Consider the following 16,547-nt stretch of genomic DNA (forward strand, 5'->3'; position numbering starts at 1 on the left):
GGAAACAACACCCTTCACAATAGTCACAAATAATATAAAATACCTTGGCGTGACTCTAACTAAGAAAGTGAAAGATCTGTATGACAAGAACTTCAAGTCTCTGAAGAAAGAAATTGAAGAAGATCTCAGAAGATGGAAAGATCACCCATGCTCATGGATTAGCAGGATTAATATAGTAAAAATAGCTATCTTGCTGAAAGCAATCTACAGATTAAATGCAATCTCCCTAAAAATTCCAACTCAATTCTTCACTGACATAGGGCCATTTGCAAATTCATCTGTGATAATAAATAACCTACGATAGCAAAAACTATTCTCAACAATAAAAGAACCTCTGTTGGAATCACCATGCCTGACATTAAGCTGTACTACAGAGCAATTGTGATAAAAACTGCATGGTACTGGTACAGTGGGTACTGGTACAGATGGGTAGATCAATGGAATAGAATTGAAGAGCCAGAAATGAATCCACACATCTATGGTCACTTGATCTTTGACAAAGGAGCTAAAAACATCCAGTGGAAAAAAGACAGCATTTTCAACAAATGGGGCTGGCACAACTGGAGGTTATCATGTAAAAGAATGTGGATTGATCCATTCTTATCTCCTTGCACAAAGCCCAAGTATAAGTAGATCAAAGACCTCCACATAAAACCAGAGACACTAAAGTTAATAGAGGAGAAAGTGGGGAAAGGCCTCGAAGTAGGCAAAGGGGAAAAATTTCTAATCAGAACATCAGTGGCTTGGGCTATAAGATCAAGAATTGACAAGTGGGACTTCACAAAATTACAAAGCTTCTGTAAGGCAAAAGACACTGTCAATAAGACAAAAAGGCCACCAACAGAGTGGGAAAGGATTTTTACCAATCCTAAATCTGATAGGGGACTAATAGCCAATATATACAAAGAGCTCAGGAAGCTGGACTCCAGAAATTCAAATAACCCATTAAAAAATGAGCTACAGATCTAAACAAAGAATTCTCAACTGAGGAATACCGAATGGCTGAGAAGCACCTGAAAAAAAAAAATGTTCAATGTCCTTAATCAACAGGGAAATGCAAATCAAAACAACCCTGAGATTCCACCTCACACCAGTCAGAATGGCTAAGATCAAAAATTCAGGTGACGGCAGGTGCTGGCAAGGATGTGGAGAAAGAGGAACACTCCTCCATTGCTGGTGGGATTGCAAGCTTGTACAACAAGTCTGGAAGTCAGTCTGGAGGTTCCTCAGAAAATTGGACATAATACTACCAGAAGATCCAGCAATACTTCTCCTGGGCATATACTCAGAAGTTCCAACTGGCAATAAGAACACATGCTCCACTGTGTTCATAGCAGCCTTATTTATAATAGCCAGAAGCTGGAAAGAACCCAGATATCCCTCAATAGAAGAATGGATACATAAAATGTGGTACATTTACACAATGGAGTACTACTCAGCCATTAAAAACACTGAATTTATGAAATTGTTGGACAAATGGATGTATCTGGAGTATATCATCCTTAGTGAGGTAACCCAATCACAAAAGAAATCATTAGATATGCACTTACTGATAAGTGGATATTAGCCCAAAAAACATAGAACACCCAAGATACAATTTGCAAAATACAAGAAAGTCAAGAAGAGAGAAGAGCAACGGGTGGATACTTTGTCTTAGCTCCAAACTTTGTCTCTGTAACTCCTTCCATGGGTATTTTGTTCCCTATTCTAAGGAGGAACAAAGTATCCATTCTATAATCATCTACCAAACCCAGACACTATTGTGTATGCCAGCAAGATTTTGATGAAGGGACCCTGGTATAGCTGTCTCCTATGAGGCTATGCCAGTGCCTGGCAAATACAGAAGGGGATGTTCACAGTCATCTATAAGATGGAACACAGGGCCCCCAATGGAGAAGCTGGAGAAAGCACCCAAGGAGCTGAAGGGGTCTGCAACCCTATAGGTGGAACAATAATATGAACTAACCAGTACTCCCAGAGCTAGTGTTTCTAGCTGTATATGTAGCAGAAGATGGCCTAGCCGGCCATCACTGTGAAGAGAGGCCCCTTGGTATTGCAAACTTTATATGCCCCAATACAGGGAAATGCCAGGGCCAAGAAGTGGTAGTGGGTGGGTAGGGTGCAGGGCGAGGGGAGTGTATAGAGAACTTTTAGGATAGAATTTGAAATTTGAAATGTATATAAAGAAAATATCTAATAAAAAATCACCAAAAAAAGAATCATTTTCACTTTTTCAACATAAATGAAGGTAGAAAGAATTATGGCAAAACTCAAGGCGCTAACCCAACTCTGCCAATGGATAAACATGGTTGAGGAACAACAGGAAATAGAAGATATCCAAATTCTTTCTTCCAAATTATCGTCAGTGAAAACCAACAGAATATCTTCAGTGTTACAGATTTTAAGCCTAAAACTCAGAAGAAATTTTTAGATTTAGGTATCCTGAAACTTCAGACTCTGTCATATAAATACAATAAAAACAAAGCAACAAACAAAACACCTAGGACACATATGCAGAGAAGCCACACAGCCACCCAAGTATTATTCACAAGCATAACTCCTGAGAGAAACATAAGATTTCCTTGTAAAATCAAGAATTTTGGTCTCAAAAATACTTTTTTATCACCACCATAATATTTACTGTAGAAGTAAATAAAAATATGTCCTTCTTAATTTTTAAAGTAATTTCTATCCCTTCAACATCCAATACACTTATACAATATGTAGTGATCACCCCCATCCAGCACCATCTTCTTCCACCTCTCCCTGATGCCTCCTTCCCAGCTTCATAGACTCTTTTTACTTTTATTTCATCATTTATAACCCCTAAGTTGCATTAATGCTTTCTATATGTACACAGTTATATGATTACCCACTGGGGCATTGTACTGGCTATTTTTGTGTCAACTTGACACAGCTGGAGTTATCACAGAGAAAGGAGCTTCAGTTGAGGAAATGCCTCCATGAGATCCAACTGTAAGGCATTTTCTCAATTAGTGATCAAGGGGGAAAGGCCCCTTGTGGGTGGGACCATCCCTGGGCTGGTAGTCTTGGGTTCTATAAGAGAGTAGGCTGAGCAAGCCAGGGGAGGCAAGCCAGTAAAGAACATCCCTCCATGGCCTCTGCATCAGCTCCTGCTTTCTGACCTGCTTGAGTTCCAGTCCTGACTTCCTTTGGTGATGAACAGCAGTATGGAAGTGTAAGCCAAATAAACCCTTTCCTCACCAATTTGCTTCTTGGTCATGATGTTTGTGCAGGAATAGAAACCCTGACTAAAACAGGCATGTATAACTTTAATCTTTTCAAGACTTATTTTTAATGATGGTTCTTAAACACTTTAACCTCCCTTCTAGCCCACCACTCACAAAAGGTAGTGGAAAATAAAGGATATGGGGAAGTGGACCTGTTTAGAAAGGTTCTTTGGAGTAAAGTGTTGTCTGGAAATCAGCAGTTCAGTTCACAGGTTAGCAATGGCAGCTTGATCCACTCGCAAACACTTCACAGATACACCAGCAGTCTAGTTCAGTAGAGTCAGGATAGCAAACTTGAATCAGCAGTGATGACAGAGACAGACAAGCCTCAGCCTTGTCTCCAGTCAGTAGGTGGGACCAGGAGGAATGCTCGAAAAAGTTCTCAGCTGTGCCTCTCTCAGTGAATCAAAGACCAGCAAAGACAAGAGACCAACAAGCATTACATAGCTAGTTCTATAAGCAAGTCTAAGTCCTACTCATATCCTCCAAATATCTCATGTCCTTCACAGGTCTTGGCTCAGCACATGACTTGCCACAGCACCTGTCTTGCTTCAGCACATGCATCTGTCTCAGCTGACATCACTCTGCCAATCAGCCTGAGCCTGTGGAAGTGGCAAGAAACTGCAGTACACCACCAAAAGCTTTTTGGTACTTTTCTCTGTATGGAGTCCTGACAACTGTAGCTCAACTACACAATATAAAGCAGAACAATACATGTGTGTCCTTATGAAGAATCCTTCACCGTGTGCCCTTTCACATGCCTGTTTTAGCTGAACATCCTTCCTCCTGTGTCTGTTTCAGTAAAATGTTCCTTCACAAGTCTGCCTTAGTATTTCACCTGTGTCTACTTCAGGAAAACACTCCTTCACTTGTTTGCCCCAGAGAAACATCTTCCAACACAACTGACTTTCCAAAGAATGCTTCAATTTCTACTTCAGACATGAGCAACGACCAATGGTAATATCCTCAAAGGAAAGTGACTCTGCCTCCCTTAGCAGCAAACAACTTACAATGGCTCATCTGCTAGGGATGGGAACTCAGAGGTCCCTGCATGATCCAAAATGGAACACTTTTTATAATAGCTGTGTTCAGTGTTAGTCCACCTCAACCTCATCACCTTTCTCTTCAATTACTATGTTATGTTTTTTATTTATGGATCCTACTTTCAATTCTAGCCACAAAATCTCTAGTTTCTTTCCATTTTTACAGTTTTACCTTCTTGGTATTCTATTTTCTACATTTATTTAAAATTCTTACAAAAATTCTCCAAAAAATTGTATTCTAGACATCCATTTCCGTATATACCCATTTCCAGAACTACCCAGGGGATTGTTTCATAACCTATATCTACACATGACTTTTTCAAATATTGAAAAATAATGTTCAGTGTGTCTTAAAGCATTTATTCCCACTTTATTTGATCCTCACATTCATGGAGAAATTATTTATATAGGAGCATCTGGTCATAAAATATTTTGTTTTCCTACTCTTTCTTTTCTTGTGTGGGTACTAGAATCAAAACCTTTGAGCAACACCACACTATTAGCCTCTAATTCACATTTTTCTTATTAGGAAAACTTTAACACTGGGTAAATACTTTTAAATCATGCTCCTCCTCTTATTCAACAAAACAGCCATTGGGAAGAAAGTCATGTAACAGTAGACATTTGTGCCACTGCAGATTTGTCATCTCCATTCTCTGGAATAGCAGTATTCTGACCTAATAAATGTGGATGTTTTTTAAAGCAATTTTTATTCTTCTTAAGCTCTATAGTTGATGTTTGTTTCACATTCTGACAAAAAACTTTTATATCCTGCTAGGGTCATTTGGTACAATCTTTGCCAAGACATAACTACTGCTGAACATGCCCACAAACACATATTCTTACCAACTCTTTTCTAGGCTCAAATGAAATGTCTTCTTCTCAATCTGTAATATAACTTTGATGTTTGAACTTTAAGTGCTTCTGACTCAAGTAACTGATGTATGTCTAAATTGACAGCTGGGCCTCTTACCTGGCCTTAATAATTATAAATTGTATGAATATGTTGTGTTGTCACATTGTATCCTACAATTACATAAACTTAATATATATTGATGGAAAACATATAAAAACAATATCTGCCTATATAGTTTCTTGAATGATATGAAAGCATGGGTGATCTTGTAGGACAGGAAATAATACCCAGATTCTAGGAAAGGAATTCAGCTCTAATAAGTTTCATGAAAGAAACAGAAAACAAACTTCAACAATGGATATTTGAAAAAAAATGGCTTCAAAGATCATGGTACATGAAGGCTTAGTTCCCTAACCCATTGTGCAAGGAGACTGCAAGTAGCTAAAAGAGTCATTTTTTTCTTTTTTTTTTTAACCACTTGGTATTTCTTGTTTGCTTTTTTCTTTTTTATTCAAAAATTTCATACAACACTGTCTTATTTAAGTTTTTATTAATGAGATAAACACCATGACCAAAGGCAACTTGGGGAAGAAAGGGTTTATTTCATTTTATAGCTTATAGTCCATCACTTAGGTGAGTCAAAGTAGGAACTCAAAGAATAAAGCCGTTGTAACAACTGAAGCAGAACCACGGAGACATGCTATTGATTGGCTTGTTTCTTATAGATTGAGTAGCCTACTTTGTTGTGAAACTCAGTACCACCTGTCCAGAAGGGTACCACACACAGTGAGCTGTGCCCACTCATATAACTATTAATCAAAAATATACTACCTCCTACACTTGCCTACATGCCAATATAATGAAGACATGTTTTTAGTTGAAGTTCCCTCTTTCCACATGACCCTAGATTGTGCCAAGTTAACAAAATACAAACCAGCACAAACACGATCATCTTCACCCTTCCCTCAACTCTTCTCAGATATAACCCCCCTTCCGTAAACACCAAACGTTGTGTCCTAGTTTTAAAAACATATTAAGAACCGTTTCTGCTGGCTAAATACTGTTAGATATATGGTCTTCTACTGCAGCGTGGTCACAGTTGACTCTCTGTCCCAACAGCTAATACTTCTTAATAGCTCCTCAGTAAAGGGTGGGGCAAGGTGCCTTTGCCCTTCTCCATGATAGGGTTTGATCTGTCTTGATCATGCACCAGTCTTGTGCATGCTGCAATAAAAAATGTGATTTCATATGTACAGTTGACCTGCTTGATCAGAAGGCATAGTTTCCTTGTAGTCATCCACCACATCTAGCTCTTTTTTCTTTTCCTTTCCTTTCCTTTCCTTTCCTTTCCTTTCCTTTCCTTTCCTTTCCTTTCCTTTCCTTTCCTTTCCTTTCCTTTCCTTTCTTTTCTTTTCTTTTCTTTCATTTCTTTTCTTTCTTTTCTTTTCTTTTCTTTTCTTTTCTTTTCTTTCTAAATTGGATATTTCATTTGTGTACATTTCAAATCCCCTATCTCACCCCCCTTACCCTGCTTCTACGAGGGTGGTCCCCCACGTACCCATCCATTCCCACCTCACCACCCTAGCATTCCTCTACACTGGGGCATCAAGCCTTCACAGGATCAAGGACCTCCCCTCCCATTGGTGCCAGATAAGGCCCCTTCAGCTCCTTTAGTCTTTCCCTTAACTCAAAGGTAATCAAAAGATATGGGGAAAGAAACTTCATAGTCATCAAAAGAAAATGCAAGGGCACACATCCATTAAAAAAAAAAAAAACTTTAGTAAAGCTTAAAATGCACATTGAAACCCACACAATAATAGTGGGAGACTTCAACACCCCACTTTAACAAATGGACAGGTCACTGAAACAGAAACTAAACAAAGACATGGTGAAACTAGCAGAAGTTTATTGTTTTTAATTTAAAAATTGGATGTTTTATTTATTTACATTTCAAATGTTATCCCCTTCCCCCATTTCCACTCTTACCCTGCTTCTATGAGGGTGCCCCTCATTCACCTACCCACTACCACCTCACTGCCATAGCATTGCTCTACACTGGAGTATCAAGCCTTCACAGAACCAAGGGCCTCTCCTCCCATTGATGCCAAATAAGTCCCCTTCAGCTCCTGCAGTCCTTTTCCCAACTCCTAAATGGGGTCCTTGTGCTTGATCGTCGGCTGTGAGCATCTGCATCTGTATTGGCCAGGATCTGGCATAGCCTTTCAGGAGACAGCTGCATCAGGCTCCTATCAGAAAGCACTTCTTGGTATCAGCAATCGTGTCTGGGTTTGGTGTGTGCATATCAGATGGATCCCCAGGTAGGACAGTCTCTGGATGGCCTTTCCTTCGGTCTCTACTCCACCCTTTGTCACTTGTATTTCCTTTAGACAGGAGCAATTCTTGATTAAAAGTTTAGAGATGGATGGGTGACTAAATCCCTCAGTCGTGGGGCTGGGGGTTGGGGGAGACCATGCCTAACCTCTGGATATTGTCTCAACAGGTTCTCCCTCCCCTTTGTGGGGTATTTAAGCTAATATTACCCCCATTGGGTCCTAGGAGCCTCTTGCTTTCGTGGCATCTGGGACTTTCTGGTTGCTACACCCAGTTCCCCATCCCCCACTGCTACATAACACTGTTCAATTTCCTGATCCTCTATACATCTTCTCCATCTCCTCCCATACCAATTCTGCCCCTCTTTTCCCCTCCCCCTCTTCTCTTCCTCCCAAGTCCCTCCCACCCTCTACTTCCCTTGATTATATTGTTCCCCCTTCTAAGTAGGACTGAAGCATCCACTCTTTGGTTTTCCTTCCTCTTGAGCTTCATGTGGTCTGTGAGTTGTATCATGGGTATTCTACAGTCTTTGCCTAATATCCACTTATCAGTGAGTACATACCATGTGTGTTCTTTTATGACTGAGTTACCTCATTCAGAATGATATTTTCTAGATCCATCCATTTGCCTGCTAATTTCAAATTCGTCCCAGAGAGGGCTAGTCTCACATCTAGCTCTTATACTCTTCAGTGGACAGAGGGTGGATGATACAGAAGGCTGGAAATTCCACACTCTGTTATTCTCTGCACTTTGTAGATCTCTGTTAATCTAATTCAAATAGAAGCACCTTTGATGTGTGTGACTGGGAGATTTATTAATTTATATTAAAACCATAAGCCATCGGTAGTTGACTTAATATTATGTCCATGAAATAGAAAAATAATATTACTAAGTCCAGTCTTAAGCCTTATAACACATCTAGTCATAGCTTCTTGATACAATAATGCCATTTGAGATTTATGATGGTGAAAGCCAACATGTTCCCTTTTTTCCACAGAATAATAACTTTCTATTCATTCCATGTATTCTCTTTGTTCCTACTACCTACATTTAGAAGGAAACTATTACTATAAAATACATCAGGCACTCAGTTTCTATATCCATTTACCTGCAGTTTGTTTCTATCTAGTATTTTAGTCAAATCATCCATACCCTTTCTTTTATAAGCTAGATTAAATGCAAAGTCCTGACTTTTGAAAGTAAACAGTGGCAAGCAAAGCATTTGTTGGAGAGAAGTGTTAGACAATTACCTACCCCACTGAAATTCCAAATACTCAGGAAGACATTAATTTCACAAGTTCTGCCTTAAAATACAACATATATATATATATATATATATATATATATATATATATGTTTATATATATATATATAAAACATAGTTATTTTCATACTTAAAACCTTGGAATATTTATAATTTGCTTATTAATTGACTTACTTCTACTTGTCCACATTAAAACTTAAGTTACAAGGATTCAGAGCCCTAATCCATCCTTTTTACAGTTGAACCCCACAGTACAAACATTCAGTACATATTTTTCAAGCGACTAAATAAATTTTAACATCTATGTAGTATCTAAAGGAAAATGATGCTGGTCTACTTGTATAAGAGGTGTGGTATTAATAAAGATTTGGTGAAACTTTATTTTTAAAATAAATAAAATTCCTTTACTTCCACAGTTAACACTACTGCCCATGAAATTGAGGATTATGATAAACAGGAGAATTTCTAGGTTTTTCATTGTATTCTATGATTCTTGTGTATAGTTTATTATCTAGTAACTCCATCAAAATAAAAGTGAATATAATGGCAAACAACATAACTGGTGTGTTCATGCACATGTGAATGTGTGTGTGTGTGTGTGTGTGTGTGTGTGTGTGTGTGTGTGTGTGCAGAATGTTAATTGCCTGTCCTGTGACATTTTCTAAGACTTTGTGGGTAGCAGTTCTTCCTGAAAAATCATCTTCCTGACATTAAAGCACCAAAATATTAGTATTTGGAACAAAAACACACATGAAAGCACAAAATGCTGATGAAAATAGAGACTGACACATGCTAACACCATGGCCTAGCATAATTAGCTCATTTCAACCTAATGCTTAGAGCTCAGGCAGAAAGTGAAATTCGCTGAGAAAGTCTAGTTTAAAAAAAAAAAAAGGCCTGAAAATAACCTTTAGTTTGGATAAATCTCAATTTAAAAGATGGCACAGTATAAAATTTGAATTAGTAGTAAAGCCAAACTTTTCAGTGTTTAAATCATGTAGTGGTGCTACAACCAAGCAACATTGGGTCCAAGAAATTAAATTACAATCCTGTGCTAGTTCTTCTATGTGAAAACTAATGTAACAGCTGTTTCTTTGACAAAACTATTAATATGAAGATACAATGTTTTTATTTCCTTACTTTAAATATTGATGTTTTTCACCTCACTCATCAAGCATATCACACTCATTTGCTATTGGATACATTTTCTATCACTCTAAATAAATATACTTACCTCAATATATTACATAGAATTTTATTAACTTTCTCAGATACCACACATTGAGACTATGTGACTAGCTTGCCAGTTTCTCCCACTCTCTGCCCATTAAGCATGTGACACTACAACAGGAAACAAAAAACACCAGCCCCCATAATGCCCCATAATGCCTTCTGTTTTGAACATTCAGAATGGCTGTACCATGTGTTCATGTACTCATTCCACTATGGCCAAGATAGGAAGACATTTCTCAGGAACATTTGTGGTTATATAAATTAACAGATGCATTATTTAAAGTAAATCAAATGTTTTAATATTTGAGTTACAATATAAAAATTATCCCTTATCATTTGTTCATACTAAAGCCCTCCTATACATAAAAATGAAAACCTTGCAAAGTTTAGGAAGAAAATTTGAAATTGGAACTCAATCATGTCATTATTGTTGACTGGCATTAGGTGTGATACCTTCCTCTTTCTAAAAGCAAATGAGCTTTTGGACAACCCTTGGCAAGTTCAGTACCCCTGACTCCAGGGATTATGCATGTGCCTAACACTGAACAATCATTCCCAGAACTACCCAGCAGAAACTTCATGGAAGACATTATCTCCAATGGTAATTGATACTTCAAGTATCTGCAAAGCTAGGTGCTTCCTCTCCCACTCAGGCTAGACATAGCAGCCCAGAAGTAAGCACTCAGGCTATAAAAGAGTGTGGAACAAAGCTTTGAGGAGAGATAGACATGAGTTCAAGCCAGAGCCTTTTCCATCTTTTCCATTTATGAGAAGTATGACTTTGAAGTGGCTAAACTTCTGTGATTCTCTGTTTTCTTCTCCATAAAATGAAAACAGTAATAGCGCAGGTATCACACAATTTCTATAAAGTTTACATGTGGTCTCAGCTTTAAGAGGTGAGTCATCCTACCATTATCATTTCCACTGGGGAGATAGAACATTGAGTTCAAAGTGGTTGTAATTTCAATAAGTATCCAACTCTGTTTGATTAACAACTTGCCATTTCTTTAAACAAATCCAACTGCCACAGGAGACAAGGAAGAGAGAAGAAAGATGAGAAGACAAATGAGATAAATAGGTTTGCATTTTCTTTTTTTTTTTATTACATATTTTCCTCAATTACATTTCCAATGCTATCCCAAAAGTCCCTCATNCNCNCCCCCCCCCCAATTCCTTACCCACCCATTCCCATTTTTTGGCCCTGGCGTTCCCCTGTACTGGGGCATATAAAGTTTGCGTGTCCAATGGGCCTCTCTTTCCAGTGATGGCCGACTAGGCCATCTTTTGATACATATGCAGCTAGAGTCAAGAGCTCCGGGGTACTGGTTAGTTCATAATGTTGTTGCACCTACAGGGTTGCAGATCTCTTTAGCTCCTTGGATACTTTCTCTAGCTCCTCCATTGGGGGCATTTTCTAACTAAAATATCATGCTTAACTTGCTTTTTTTTTTTTTTAGAATTATAGCATATAAGATACACATCACTTTAGAATGATAAGACACAGACTAAAAAACAATTCCCTTTTGTTTGAGTAAATATTAAGGAAAGTATCAGTTGTAACCAAGAAAAGTATAGCTGGATTCAGTGCCTCAATAAAGCCAAGGCCAAAAACTAAATGTAATTCTTCTAGTGTTTCCATGCTTAGCTCTGGTGTAGTATCAGCAAACTTATTTCTATGTATGTCTTGCACCACAATGTGCAGACTACATCTCTATTTTCACATCAACGTGCAAGAATGTACGTTCAATTGTATTTTGGAAGTATTCATTGGAAAAAAAAGTTCCCTAGCATGGCTCTGAACAGTGAATCTCTAGAGTGAGAGCACACAGCATTGTCTCCAAGCCTTCCACAGGTGGTTCACAACCACCTTCAACCACAGTGCTAAAGGACCCAATACTCTTCAGGTTTCTATAGGCAACAGGCACGCATACATGGAGGCTCTCACACATACACACAAAAATAAGTATATATATACACACACATATATATATATATATATATATGGATATATATGCATATATACATGCATGCATGCAGAAAACAACAATTAAGAGAAATTGTTATAAGTAGATTGTGCATATATGGTATCACAATAAAATAGAACTTCTACATCAAAATGGTCTGTTCAAGAAAGCACACCTCCACATTGTTTTCTAATCTCTCCCCTAAATTCATAGTCAGTTGTTAAGTTGATTATCTGGCATCAGACTGTGAAAAATAATAGCTAGGAGTTATTTGCTTATGATATATTACAATTACCAGGCCTTTGATATTTAGATTCCACCTAAATCCTAGGATTAGAATAGATAGGTTCATTTTTTTTTCTTATAGTAAAGAATATTTTTAAATACAACATGGGAATGATTTGCCTGGCATAAAGGAATCTTTTTCCAAATGAGATCCTCTTCTGATGACATTTAGCTCTTCAGTGGAAAAGCTCTGTGCACAACTCTCTAAAGGAAGAAAGTGGTTGTGGGTGTAGCTCAATCCAGAATCCCCAAATGGCCTTTTCATTTGAGCTTCACCTTGACTAAGGACACTTGTCACTTTGGCTTCCAGCAGGACATCACTCTGCATTTTATAAACCCTGCTTTTCATTAGTTCCCATTATCCCAAGAAGACAGACAAGAATTGTCTAAGCAAACATTTTAAAAATTGAGAAAGAAAGTACAGTAAAATATTCAAGAGGATTTCACAAAGAATATCAAATGAGACTTTCCCACAATTTTAACTAAAACCTCAGAAAGAGAGGGCAATAGGTGGTATTGGTACAATCTAATGGGAGACATCAAGAAACCATCAGATGCCTCTATCTTTTCAGATTTCTCAGAATAGGTCAAAGTGGTTCTTTTACCTGTACTTCCATCCTCACATCTTAATAAAAAGGAAATTTTATACCTTTTTCTCTTGCAAGTTATGAAGTAGCTGCATCTTGCCTTCATCTCCCATGAAATGAAAGGAACAACTCAGGATAGAATATCATAGGTTTAAAGTAGATCATACAAACAGACTGGGGCTACAAACACTTGGTAAAACGTTCACTACACTAACTCTGGTCATTGTCCAAAACAACATAGGAGAAATCATGTCATGTTTCCCTCAAATTTTCTAGTACAAACTGAGAGAGCAGTTTTTGCTTTGCTCATGTCAATACAAGAAGTTGCCCATATTCACATTTCATTAAAGGCAGAGAGAAAGTAAGGCAATATACTTAGAACTGTTTCCATGGAAACTAAGTACATGGAAGTTGTCTGAAGATGAAGTGGATAAAGATTGAGCCAGTTTGAAGGCATCTCACTGAAGAAGCATCTCTACTAAGGTAGACGATAACCTGACAAAATTCTCACATAGAGTATATCATCTACTTACAAGACTAATCACAGGTATGTATGTGCAATCAGTGACCTAGGTATGGCTCTAAAGAAAACAGATTTAGACTGATTACCATCTTAAAGGGACAACAGTCTAAGAATACCATGTACAAAAAGATACCCATTCGTTTCCTGATTCCCTCTTCCCCGTTTCAAAACCCTGAACACATAAAAGTTGAGGGTTTCAGAAAAGCACATTTTCTTCTCTACTGATGCCTGCTAACCCGTATGACAGATATACTGGGAGTAAAGAAAGAGGTTTGTTTCTATAAGTTGGAATAGGAATTGAAACTTTAATAGAATGGGTTTTTTTTTTACCTTTAAAATTGGTCTTCATTGTTAAAATGAAACTATCTTCATAATTGAATATACCTGAAAGTTTTGACATTTGCATGGACCCAAAATTTTAAAAGTTTTAAAAGGAGAGAACAGAGAACTCAAAAGATTTTTAAATAGTCAATAAATTAAAGAAAAATTTACTTATATTGCATATGTGTATATATATATATATATATCTTATATTTCATCTAATTCAACTGAGACAAAGAAATAATTATTGTTCAGTTGTTGCTATTTTAATATTTGATAAATTTTTAGCAGTTGTTGTTCTGTCAGGCATTTGAATGTTGTTCATATGTTATTTTGACCTCTTGTGCTCATCTTACTTTTATATATGATGGAGTTCTTTTAAAGTCCTTCATAGTGCTCAATTATCAGTTATGACTTATTATAATTGTGTTCATCATGAAGATTTTCTGTCTCCTTTTATTATAAGGAATAAACTCACCGGATATAGTAACTGGATTGGAAATTATATCTCTTAAGTTTTGAAAGACATAATTATTACTTTCCTCATTTAAGAATGTCCATGATGTGGTAAAATCCCCAAACCTAAAAAAAAAAAAGCTAAGTAAAAAAAGATTGCACAAGGTGAAACCAATGTATTCCCCTGATAAGGGGAAATAGAACAGACGTCATGGATAAAGGGTTGTGCACTGAAAAGAGTGGATGACTTTAGCTAAATCTCCTAGCATAGAGAACCTGAAGTGTCCATCTCCAGAACCAGGCAAGTTTTCCAGAGTAGGAAATGAGAAAACATCCCATCCACAAAACCTTTGACTTACACTTTATCCTGTCTAAAAATGTGTAGGAGTAAAGATGGAGCAGAGGATGAGAATCCTCTAATCCAATAAGAGAACAATTACCACTGATGATGGCAATAATATTCTGTTATATTTGAAGGCAAGAGCCTAAAATATCCATGATGAGAGATGCTTCACTCAGGAACCGAAGGAAGCAAATGCAGAGATCCACACCCAAACAATAGGTTCAGCTCAGGGAGTCCTGAATAAGAGGGGAAAGAAGAAATGTAGGAACAAGAAAAATCAAGGAAACCACAAAGCAAACAACATCTCCCTTTTGCTGTGACTTGAGCCCCACTGGTAGAATCAATTACCTTCTGGCCTCTATTCAATTGTGCCATCTTTGTACTGATCTTGGAAATAGAATTTATTCCTTTGGGATTCTCCTAATAATTTTCATAAATGTCTCCCGAAGTAGACTGTCAAGACAGACATTTACCTCACTTATCTGTGTACCCACAACTGAGTATATAGTGTTTTCACTCTCATAGAAGGCATGCATTGCACAGCTATTAAATTCAAAATGCCAAAAGCCCATCAGATTACCAAAATATAAAATTTACAATTTTATCTGAAATTAATTAAAGCAAATTAAAGATTTATAAGTTTCATCCTTATGACACTAGTGGAGTGACAGAAACCTTCCTGACACAGTTTTACAAGCAAAAGAAGTGATGTCTTCGGGCTGTGGTAGGTTAGCATTGGAACAGTTGACTAGCATGCAGTAGGCCCTGGGTTCTGTCTCCCACCCTCACCTAACCCCAAAAGATGAGCCAATCTCATATTTCTGTAGCAATGTTTATAATGTTTTCTGTGAAATGATCCTCAGAAATACCACTATTAATATATACCACAGATTTGTACTTGTCCATTTTTCAATTCCAAGTTGATATTTACATTAAATTCTAAATATATTGAACTAGATCAAATCCTTCTGACAGCTTCAAAACTAGAGCCACTGAGAGCCAAGCCATCTGGTCTGCTTTTTTGAGAAGCAGGAAATTGTGAGAAATAGCCATGACTTAGAAGAATTTGTGTGGGTGGCATTCATTGGAAGGATCCAGGAACAGCACTGGTTATTATAGTATTATGATCCAGCATTTCCAGTGGGGACAGACCTGAAACCTCCCAGAAAGTGGAGGCAGCAAGAAAACAGGTACAATTCACAAAGAAAAAAATTTGAAAAGCACTAAACCAGACTTAAAGAGGTCCAGAGAGGCTGTTATTCAAAATTGTAAATATATATCTTCTTGACGTCTGATCTAACATCTATCAACTTTCACAAGACACAGTGTCAGCTAAGAAGTGAGCTGTCTCTGTCTTTAGGCATATGCTTAAACAACAGGTCTGGGGAGGGGTGTTTGGTTGGTTGGTTAGTTTTGGTTTTTGTGGGTTTGGGGGGATTGTTTTGTTTTGGTTTTGTTTAGTTTTGTTTTGTTTTCCCTTTTTTGCTTGATTTTTCAGTCCCCAGTTTATCTTGCAGAATTTTTAGTTTTTCCCTCACCAGTAAGATGCACACATCCTGTTCAATTGAAGCCAAAGACACAGTCAGGCTATAGAATCTAAAGCCTTCTCACATAGTAAATTGTATTAAATTCTTAATCTGTGTGCTGAATAAAGCCCTAGGACATTGCTTGTTCTGAATGCATACATTTCAGGGGGAATGTGGCTACTGTACTGCTTCCCTGTTGAGCATTGCACATCATAATACATGCACACTTTCTGCATAGCAATTATTAGTCTCGGTCCTCAGAGAAACCAAGATAGACCCCAGCTTGGAGATTTAATAACGTATCATTTCATACACCTCCATCGTGGGATTTGAGAGCTCTCTATTTAAGTAAAATGAGGTCTGTGCTTTCTCTCTTGTTGAGACGTTAGAATTCATTAATCCCTTTAATGTTTAATTCACATGTAGTCTGGTTTGAATTTCACTTAAAACAACCCTTCCCTCACCCCCCCCCACCCTACTGATACTTATTATATTGCAAAAGATTAGACCATACATGTTTTTGTGCTATGTATTGTTTCTGCATCATTATAAAAAAATGAAGGT

The sequence above is a fragment of the Mus caroli genome, chromosome 17 (genome assembly GCF_900094665.2).
Source record: "Mus caroli chromosome 17, CAROLI_EIJ_v1.1, whole genome shotgun sequence".
NCBI lineage: Eukaryota > Metazoa > Chordata > Mammalia > Rodentia > Muridae > Mus > Mus caroli.